This window comes from Sebastes umbrosus, chromosome 1 (assembly GCF_015220745.1).
Source record: "Sebastes umbrosus isolate fSebUmb1 chromosome 1, fSebUmb1.pri, whole genome shotgun sequence".
Classification (NCBI taxonomy): Eukaryota; Metazoa; Chordata; class Actinopteri; order Perciformes; family Sebastidae; genus Sebastes; species Sebastes umbrosus.
In genome coordinates this window covers 39957029-39967605 of record NC_051269.1, presented here as the reverse complement: position 1 = coordinate 39967605, position 10577 = coordinate 39957029, and the positions used below count along the sequence as shown (strand labels likewise).

Sequence of the window (10577 nt, the reverse complement as noted above, 5' to 3'; positions counted from 1 at the left end):
GAGATACTTTATTTGATTTCACAGAATCTATAATCTGCAGCGGCATCTGAGGAAGTTCTGGGTCAGAATTTGCTCCAATGACATTTTCTTTCACCAACAACTGCAAAATTTCATTACATCAAAATCTGATGCACATAAGTGCAAAGAGAGACACGCTTGGTTCATGTGCAAATGTTTCTGCTGTGCCACCTCATTTTAAAATACAATTATAACGCGATCCTGTAAGATCCGGCTCCGAGGCTACGGGTCGGCTTGATGAAACACGGATTGAACGGATGGCCCCTCTTCCAGTACACCTGCTCTGCCATTTGGTTCTTTTAATATCAATAAATACATCGCTTATATGACAGTTGATCGCTGGCCCCTCCTGCCCCCTTCACTCACACTGTTCACTATTCACACCACTGCAGGCCCGGGCTATAGAAACCCCTTCAGGAAGAAGGCCTTAATGAGAAATTTCATGCCGTATATCTCCGGGTCTAATGGGAATGGAGTTGGGAGGAAAAAAAGTTTTACATTAAGAACTTTATCCTTTCAACTTCATGAAGAGTTAGCTCGTGTCTGTAAAGAGAGGAGATGAGTGGTGCAGCAATACATTACAAGGAAGAGAGGAACCCTATGTTGGCTTTGTTGAGAGAGAGATAACATTTCATTGATGAAATAGTGCAGGTCTCTTAGATTTAGTATAAAAGAAGAGACTTTGAGCAGACATTTACTTCACTAGGTCTGAGGCACGAGGGGATTGTATAATACCAATGAGGAGGACTGCCTGTGGACAGTCGGCGTTTTCAGTGAGTCAGTCTGACAACGCTAATCACAGACTGTGACACATATAAAGACAATCAAGTGTGTGACCATAGTCTGAACATGCTTCATGTATTGTTGTCCTTGTTTTAAAGTACTTCATGTGCTTTTTTACGACATGTGTTTTGAGATGTACAGTATTTCTGTTCCTGTTTTAATGTATTTTATGTGTGTTTTGTTATTACACCTGCCCAGGTGCTGCAGTTGAAAATTAGCTAAGAGGCTAAAACACATTTACAGATATATTTTCCTGTTACTTTGAACTGTATAAAAAAGTTTGTAAGACAGACCTTGAGTCATCTTTACATCATAGCTTTGCTAATTCATATTAGTACACGGCTGTGTTGAATACTCAATTCTGATTGGTCAATCACGGCATTCTGCGGTCTGTAATTTCTCTATAGCAGACCGTTACTATGTATAACAGACCTTGCTATGGGCGCAGCTCTGATGTTGGACTCTGGCGGACCATTGTTGTGACAAAATATTGATTTCTTCAGTAACTAGCCTTGTAATAAGCGCAAGAATTTCATGGTTTATTTGATAGGGACGAATACAATGTACATAGAAAACTTAAAAATGTCTATCTGATGCAAGTATCATAGTGCTTATAGCGGATGCTAATTTGCAACACCTGTCCCTAAAAGGGCTTTTTGTGAAAATAAGAGATTAAAACAGAAAATGAGCACAAGAAAAATAAATAAATACAATAAAGCACACCTTTAAAAACATTACATTTAAAAACTAAACATGAGTACAGGTTTGTCGCTGAATTAAACAGGATTTGGTTGCTCTCTTAAAAGTTTAATGTTCAGCTAGCGAGTCATTGTTGTGAAAGAATCCCCTTCAGGGTGATGAGAGACCCCTCCGTGAAGCATCGCCCTGTCGGGGATTCTTTCACAACAATGACCGGCTTGCTGTACATTATCCCTTACTTATATCACATAGTCTCATTCATTGTCTGTTATCAGAAAGGTTACCAATTATAAAATTCATCTTTAGGCTACAAAATAAATTGCCTTAAATATCAACTTAAGTCTGCATAAGGAGGAGGTCGGGGTGGACGGGTGATCAAGTAAACACAGGATTTTCACCCAGGAGAAGGCTGTTCCTGTGTGAAAACAAAAATGAATGTTGACTCATTTTAATTTATGTTGTAAACATAACAAACATACTTATTTGAAGCAAAACCATGATGTTGTACTGAACCTAACCAAGTGTTTTGTTGTGTTTTTGTTTGTTTCGATTTACAACTTTAACCACGTTTTTAAAACTGCAACCAAAAATACATTTCCCTCGAAACGTAATCGAGAATGCAGTTTAGTACTTTTGTAGGAGACAGGGTTGCTTATACACTAGTGGAACAACATCAGCAACAACATCCCTCATGTCCAAACCAACAATAAATTCCAGTTCTATAAACAGCACTTTGCAGCCTGTGCATACAACTGATAATCAATTATAAATATACAGCCACCTTCCTCAGTGTAGCCTCACTGGAAATAACCAGAAAAGGGACAAAACTCAAACAAAAATGACCGACAATAGGCTGAATAAAAAGAGCTGTGGACACTGCAGAGGTACAGTAGCATAGCAAGTAGTATAAAATGTAAATACTAAAGTAAAGTACAAGTACCTCAAAATTGTACCTAAGTACAGTACTTGAGTAAATGTATTTATTTACCCTCCACCACTGTACAGTAACAGTAACATAGCTTGGATGTGCCGTAACTGTGCACAGCAGCAGTGTTTTGCCTCCTCAGAGGAGACACAAACTCTCCCGATCACTGGATCCCCGTTTTAAACGTATCACAAGTGTCTGCTGAGGATGATAAGTGACTCATCACGGTCCATTAAGCACACGCCAGCGAATGTTCCACGGAGACAATATAGAGCACAAATCGTCCATACAGCGAGACCCACAGTCAACCGTAGACTATTGTAGGCATTACTGCTGTTGAAGAAATGGAAATGGAATTGACTTGTGCCCTCGCCACATCCTAATCAATCTTTTTTCCTATTGAAGTGCCTAATATGGAAATGCGTGTACAGGAAGAGGAAGACATAAACGCAATAAATACATAAATACCCAGATTGGCAAGGCCAGACAAACAGTGCTGCCTCATTAGGCATTGTTTGCTGAGCTCTTTGTTTACTGAACCAATATGAAGCCATCCTATTTAAAAAGGTGTGTAGTGCTAACTACAGCACTTCCATATCACAGAAGAGTCTCCTGCTGCACAGTTACAGTAACTGCAGTCCCTTAGGAAAGCATACTTCAAGTTCATTTCATGAAGTATACTTAAGTAAAGTTCAAGTGAATTCCCCCCAAGTATACTTTATGTAGTAAGTATACTAATATCAATGTACTAGTAGTATATTTGTAAGTGTACTACTTCAATACTTCTTAAATTGTCCCACTTTTTAGTTTATAAAAGTATACTTTTAAGTAGTAAGTGTAAGAATAGTACATTTTGAGCACACTACTAGTTTACATCTAAGTTTAATTTTCTACTAAACTATACTAAAGGTATACTGATACTTTGCCAATGATTTATGTATGACATAAAGAGACTTTCTCCTTTTGCTATTTGACTGGATGTTTTGTGATGATAAAAACACAAAAAAATACTTTTCCTTGCATGCCTCCACGGTGAACGGAGGATTCAAAAACGTACAAAATTCTTGATGAATTGAAGTATCAAAACATCCATTTAAACACTTTAATAGGCTACTCTATCAAAAAGTAAGCTCAACTACAAGCTAAGTATATACCTTTCTGTAGGCCTATGAGGCAAGAATACTTAAAGGGACTTACTATGTAAGAATCAGAAATTGCTTGTTAACAGTGACACCTGTGGCCGTTAAGTCAGCATCCTGTTGCTCGCGCTCGCGCTTGTGCTCGCTCTACATGGACATGAACGAGCATCGGTCAACACAGTGAAGCGACACACGTCAGCTAAAACCACAATATCACTCTATATTTCACCTGCTGGGCAGTAATGTTAGCTGACCAGACGAAGGTCTCTCCATGGATCAATGCTGATCCTAGTGTTAACTTCCAGCTTAAGCCTCCCGACTGTTTTTCAGAAGGAACAGGGGAGACGCCGGAGTTTTGGTCGGAGACTACAACATAACTCTTCTGCAGTGTGTAGTGTGCGCGCATGCACGTGAGAGGTGGAGCGGGTGAGAATGAGCATGGTGTGTGAGTGAAGGCAAGCAGGCAGGCAGAGGAGCAGAGTACAGCGTCGACTCCGGCCCTGGAGACCAAAGCTAAGGTCTCCCCTGTGTCTTCTGGCCGTGGTCGGGAGGCTGGAGCAGGAAGAGTTGACACTGTTTTACAAGACGGGCTTCACTAGATATAACTTTGCGGTTTTGGTGCTTCCGTGTAGTTTGTGTTGGAACAGCGTAACAACACGCGAGAGTTGTTACGCTGTCACATAGGAAACACCGACCCGCAATGATTTATAAGAGTATAAGTGTAAGAAGTTACAAACAGTCCCTTTAATAATACTTTTATTAAGTATATCTTGATCAAAAGATTAAGTACAACTACAGGCCAATTATACTTAGACTTTTCTGTATACTTGTCAATACAAGCCAAGTAAACTTAAGTATACTTTTGTTAAGTATATCTCTGATAAGTGTGTGAGAGGAGCTCACAAACATCAGCAAAGATTTCACAATAACTTGCACGACAAAAATGTCTCTCTGTCAGATGAAAAAAAAAAAGTTAGTCTGCCCAAAAACTACTCAATAATATAGAAATTCCAGCTCAATAACTTCCAAATCAAAAATGTATGCCTCTCTGGCCGAGAGCTACTGTATACACCACAGGACATTGCTCTCGAACTGAGAGTGCCTTTGTGTAGGAGAGAGTGTCGTGTCAAAGTCAAGCACAAACTGAAACTTATGTTTTGTATAAAGGTTTTTGCGAGTATGTACCCTTTGACCTTTTTGTCCCAGTTAACATTTTAATGGTCTAACTGTGGATTTTAATGCTAACAGTGATGATCTTAGTAGACATGCGGGGTTTATAAACAATCCCACGGGCATTTATAGCTCCGTATTTCCTCTACATGTAGACTATTAAATCCCAGCAGAGATCTGAGCTTTCTACAAGAGCTTTCACCGGTTAGCAGTGAGCCTTTATGACCACATATAATGTGTAAGACTGTGAGAGATGCCAAATTGCATTGAGAAGAAACTATTTGGCCTTGCTAGGAAAGAACATTGTGTGTGGTCAGTTGCATTGCTTTTAAAATAGCATGTCATGCTATTAGTTATGTGAAAAGCAAAATGTGTTCAGGGATGTGCATGCACACACACATTTTGATGGGCAGTGGCTCAATTTAGAGAAAGGGCATCACCTCACACACATCCTCACTCTTATTGGTATTTTCACCACTCCTGATGTGGTTTCACACATTCCCCAAACAGAAATACACACTCTAGTCTCCATGTGTTTTATTCTATGTTAATTAAGAACAAAATGGTCTTGTTTAGTTTCAGACAAACATGCAAAGCAACCAAAACAGCTGGATAAATCATCTTTAGTAAAGAAAAGTTTACATTGTGTTTGTGTACTTAGACAAAGACCTCATTTACGTTTAGTCAGAAGCCTCTACAGGGTACATCCACGGTTTGTCTCCTGCGATAACGGCAGCTAAAGTTACACAAGTTATTCTCCTTCTGGCACTTTTACCAGTTACCAAACAGCCTCAGGTGCATCACCACCTCTGTCTGGACTGGAGCGCGACAAATCCTTATTTGCATATCGCCCTGGAAAAACCAAGAGGGACAGCAAAGAAATGTGTGATTAACGGAGATGCATGTGCGTGTATACAAATGTGTATTAAATCTCACACTTCGAGGCACTTCAAATGAAAAGTGTTAATGGGGCTTAATAATAATCTTAGCCGCCACAGCAACAAAACATAAAAGAGTCACAAAATCATCGGATCCACTTCTTCAATGCAGCTGTTGTTGCTGCGCAACGCATATTTGCCAAGGAAAAGAAAAGCAGACATAACCGACCGTCCGTCTGTCTGGCTGTCAGAGGCATCATAAAGATAATGTCATAAAGCTAACTCCTCAGATAAATCTGAAACAGAAACTACTTGGTTGATAAGATGAAGAAAAAAATCATTAAAGGAAGAGCTACTTGGTAAGGGAAAGATCATGACTTACAGAAGCCAATGTTGACTGACGGTCGGGTCAAAATCTGACATTTTGTACACGCGACCCTGACCTCCTTCACTGACGCTAACATCACACTACTTCTGCCTTTGTCTTAGAAAAGGACAGTCATTATTCGCTATACCTCAAGAGTTACATGTTCGGAAAACATACATGTAGCAGATGAACAAAACAACCAATAACATAGATGCCAATTCTGCGTGTGCTCAGGAGCTCGGGCAATTGGCTTCTATGTCAGGCAGCCCTAGGGAAATAATACGTTTGGCGCCTGTGACCAATGCTGTTGTTTTTCCAGGACAAGTCCAGTTGTTGTCAAATAACATGTGAGGACATTTTATTCTAGTTTTTTCATAAATTTTAGCAACATGTAATAGACAAGTTTCTGGGTACCTACTTGAAAATCAGCAATCAGCCCACTGACACACATCTTTTCATATAAGGACAAAAGAAGAATTGATAGATGAGTTCAACTTTCCAAAAAAAGATGCAATTCCAATAACTGTAAAACAATGCTTTTGTATAAACCAAATCTAAATTGCTAAACAATGTATATACTGTAGCATTTTATCTACAGTGTATACAGTTTTTAAAAGAGTTTCTTTTCAGGTAAAAAAAAACATAGTTATTGTTTCTGTCCTGGAAGAGTATCTAGATGTCACTTTTCAAAACTCATAAAAAAAAAGTAAAGGAGATTTTCAAAACTTTCCTCCCAGATGAGCTTCATGCCTCAAGAACGCTCCCAGCATTCAGAGAAACAAGTCTTTTGAAAGGTTATTTTTAAGACCGCTATATGAGACAGTTATAGTAAAAGTGACAGCTTGGTGGAGCGATGGGAGATGACAAGACACACAGGTTCCACACCGGATTCACGCATTGCCGTTAGATGATAACTCCTCATTGGCACCTTTGGGTTTCTAAATGGTGTTCTGCACAAGACAATCAGTCTTCATGCATCCACTTGGGACACAATCAACATTGCATTCCTTTTTCACTAAATTATGCAACAAAACCCACAGGATACATGAGTCAAATGCTAAACAATCACCATGTGCCAAATAAAACAATTAAGAGAGAACAAAAAACAATCTCAACAGCTACCGTATGGGAGCAGAATGGTGAAATCTCTCAGGTGTTTGTGTGCAATAAAATCCATTAATTCCATCCATCAGCTATACACACTAATCCCAGCTGACATATTGGGCGAGAGGCGCGGTCCACCCCGGACGGGTGCAATAAAATCATTCAGCATATACAAGAGCAATAATTGTCCAGGAATTTGTATAAGAGGGAGCCATCAACAAGTTCAGAATTGAAATCCAGTGATACCAGAATATAAATAACATGAGAAGCACACACGGCTGTAATTCAGAGTTCATTACAGTACGAGCAATTCCAAACAAAAGCACTATCAGAAAAAACTGAGATGAAAAGAAAACAAATTTGATAAAAATATGTTTGTTCTCTTGTATTTTCACAAAATCCGAGTAAAACAACATCAACAACATGTTCAAGCTCCAACGAAGTATTGATGATGCATCAACTCATTTGATGTCTAAAAACAGACAACACCAGGGATCGGCTTTTAATAGACACAAGTGCTCATTGTAGACTACAAAATGAACAAGCAGTGGACATAACTAAACACGTGGAGGGTGGAGATCACTCAATATGTCGTCAATGTTACTTGAGATACAAACCTCTTTCAGACACGGCGTCAGGAACAGTTAGAACTTCACACATCTGTTAAAGTAACGGCTTTTCAAACACAAGTCTTCATTATGTAAATGAGCCCTAATGGCTCAGCTCAAACATGGCAAGAAACTTACAGAAGAAGGAGATTTCTGAAAAATGGTCAGGAGAATGGAGAATGGTCATATTCTGCACCTATTTAATAATAGTTGCAAATTACCAAAAAAATCTATTTCTTCATATTTTTATATCAAAATCCAATCATCTTTTCTTCCTGTAAAACAAAATATGAATTGTGCTTATGTAAGCTAGAACCAACCAATAATATGACATCTATCCGTCAATCAATCTGCAACTTTTAGCGACAAGGAACGTCTGTGTGGAGGCTCCGTATCTCCCTACATTCTAAGCCCGCCCACCTAATAGTGGTCCAATCAAATGCGAAGGATTGGAATTAAATCCCTCAAATATTCCGTTTCACTGGGGAATACTCACAGTACAGAAGCTGAAGACGCTTTAACTTCCGTTTCACAAATTCAGGAAGCAGTGTTAGTTAAGGCCCTGACACACCAAGCTGACGGTCGGCTGTTGAACAGTTTGGGGCCGTCGGTGAGCAAGAGGTCAGCCTAGTTTTTGCGGTGTGTCCCGCACCGTCGGCTCCAATCTGCCCGTGTCGGAGGATTTTCGGCTGATTCAGCACGTTGAATCTGCGGCGGCTCCCGTCTGTGAGAGAAATCACTCTGATTGGCTGTTCAGCTTAAAGAAAATCAGTGCACGAGAAGAGAAACGGAAGTGAGGAAAGCAAGCGAGTAAAGTCGAGAGGAAAAACACAGAAGGCTCGTCTCATTTTTTTCTCTTCAACTCATCTGATCATTCCAATACACGTATATTTTCACAGCAACATGGCCGTCTGGAGTGAAGCTAAGTGGTGAGTGAGAGTGGTGTGAAAATGGTCGGCAGACGCTGCTTTGTTTCATGTATGTATCATAACAACAGCTTGTATATCCGCTGTCCTCGGTCTTCTGGTTTCCCTTTTATGAATGACGAATACAGACTGCCGCCACCTGCTGGTGTGGAGAGTTATTTCATGTCACGCAGGCGCAGAACATACGTGGTAGTTGACCGTCGGCTTTCGTCTTTGTGGTGTGTTCGAGTGCACATGGCGACATGAGGTGACGCAACTGGTGGTCTTCGTCGCAGCTTGTTCTCTGATGTCGGCTTGGTGTGTCTGGGCCTTTAGGGTCAGAGTGGCACCTCTGACTTTCATGTTAGGGGCTGTAATTAGTCTTTCGTCACAGACCTGCAATAAACTTTCAACTTTTTATTAACCACATGCATACTTTTTCGCGTACCATAAAGCATTTTAGCTGCCTAACCTTAAAGATGTTATTTGCCAGAGCTGTGATCTTCTCCTAGCATTAACCATCCCGTAGTTGCCATGTGCAGATATTGTAGAAAGTGAGAAAAATGTTGGCATTCAACACACGCCAGGATTTTGCTGAATTATCATTCTTTTCTGCTGATAGAGTTGAACATACAGCATCCTCAATCCGAGACCCGTAACAGGGATAAGGAAGAACTCAAGGAAAGAATCTATAGCAGGATTTTTTTAAAAAGGGAGAACCCTCATGGAGAGCAACAGAGGAGGGGTTCCTGTCTCCAGGATTGAAAGAGAAAGGATTTTGTACATAGAGAGAAGAGAGAAGTGGCAGTACTGCAGTAAAGAGAAACAGAAGACAATAGGTAAAGGAATTAGGTAACTGATCCAGTGCTGTATTGTGTGGAAGTCTTTGTGATCAAAGTTGAAGACAGCATTTTTTCTTTTCAGACATTTCATCAAATTGCTCAAGTAAATTATCATGTGCAAAATATTCAAGCCAGCCGTCACCTGGATCATTCATTTAGTATAATGTGTTTTTCTGCTCATTGTAGTTCGACTTCACATCGTCAAATTTAGCTACAGGGGCAAATCATCAGCTGTCATTTCTCAAACACATTTACAATACAGAGAAAGCTGAGTTTATTAACCCATAGCTTACAGAAATCTAAGGTTTCCTGTTCCTAAAACACAGATTACATGAATTCTATATGGTAACTGTTCTTGCATGTAAAAGTTTTTATAAAATCGATGATGCCGGGCACGCTGGCCAACAACTTTGTCTTTCACTGAAATGTTTCCAGTACATTTGTAGCGTCTCCAGGGCACAGACCTAAAACCCCCCCCCGCACGCCCACATAATGATTAAATATGTAGTCTTGAGACTTTAGGCATTTATTAGTCAGGATTTCCATTTAAGATGCACCGCATAACAGAACCCTCATTTCTATCAGACCTCCATCATTAAGTGAACAAGCCTATGTGGACAGGAAGTCCTTCCCCACCATTACTGAGCAGGTAAACCAAAGCAGCCTATTGTCCTTCAAAAGCTTTCAAAAGCTAATGTTCTGCAGCTAATTACCATCTTCTAGCAAACATCACGTGATGCAGCCCAAACTCATCATTAATGTTGAAGCAAAGTGGCCAGGCTCTGTCCATGAAACATGAATTTATTGTGAGTCTATACTGAACAATACAACTTCAAATGGTTATTCAAAAACCATTGTCTCATTTTGAAACAAAATTACAATACTCTCTTATGAATATGAGTTTGATGGTAGCCCTGCAGACCTTCTGATGACCCTGAGACAGCAACATAAGGCTTTATAAAATGAGTAGCTCAAATCAAGCAATCTGATTGGTTCATAGCCATGATATAATAACTACATGCCACTGCAATGATGCTAAACTTTGCACTTTGAGTATCACTACTTTCTGAGAAAAAAAATGTTAGACCCATGGTTGATTGAGCCACCTGCTAAACGACATGCAGCGCTACGTAAAGAGG

General features: G+C 39.9%; 2 long non-coding RNA genes across 2 annotated transcripts; one reads left to right on the top strand and one right to left on the bottom strand.

Moving 5' to 3' along the window:
- Positions 1–1525: 1525 nt before the first annotated feature.
- Positions 1526–3941, bottom strand: LOC119495827. Its single transcript, XR_005208574.1, has 2 exons — positions 3885–3941; positions 1526–1915 (listed from the first exon to the last, which is right to left on the bottom strand). It is a non-coding gene; the product is annotated as an uncharacterized LOC119495827 (long non-coding RNA).
- LOC119495822 lies at positions 1782–5796 on the top strand. The gene is made up of 3 exons (XR_005208572.1): positions 1782–1917; positions 5367–5370; positions 5785–5796. It is a non-coding gene; the product is annotated as an uncharacterized LOC119495822 (long non-coding RNA).
- Positions 5797–10577: the final 4781 nt, after the last annotated feature.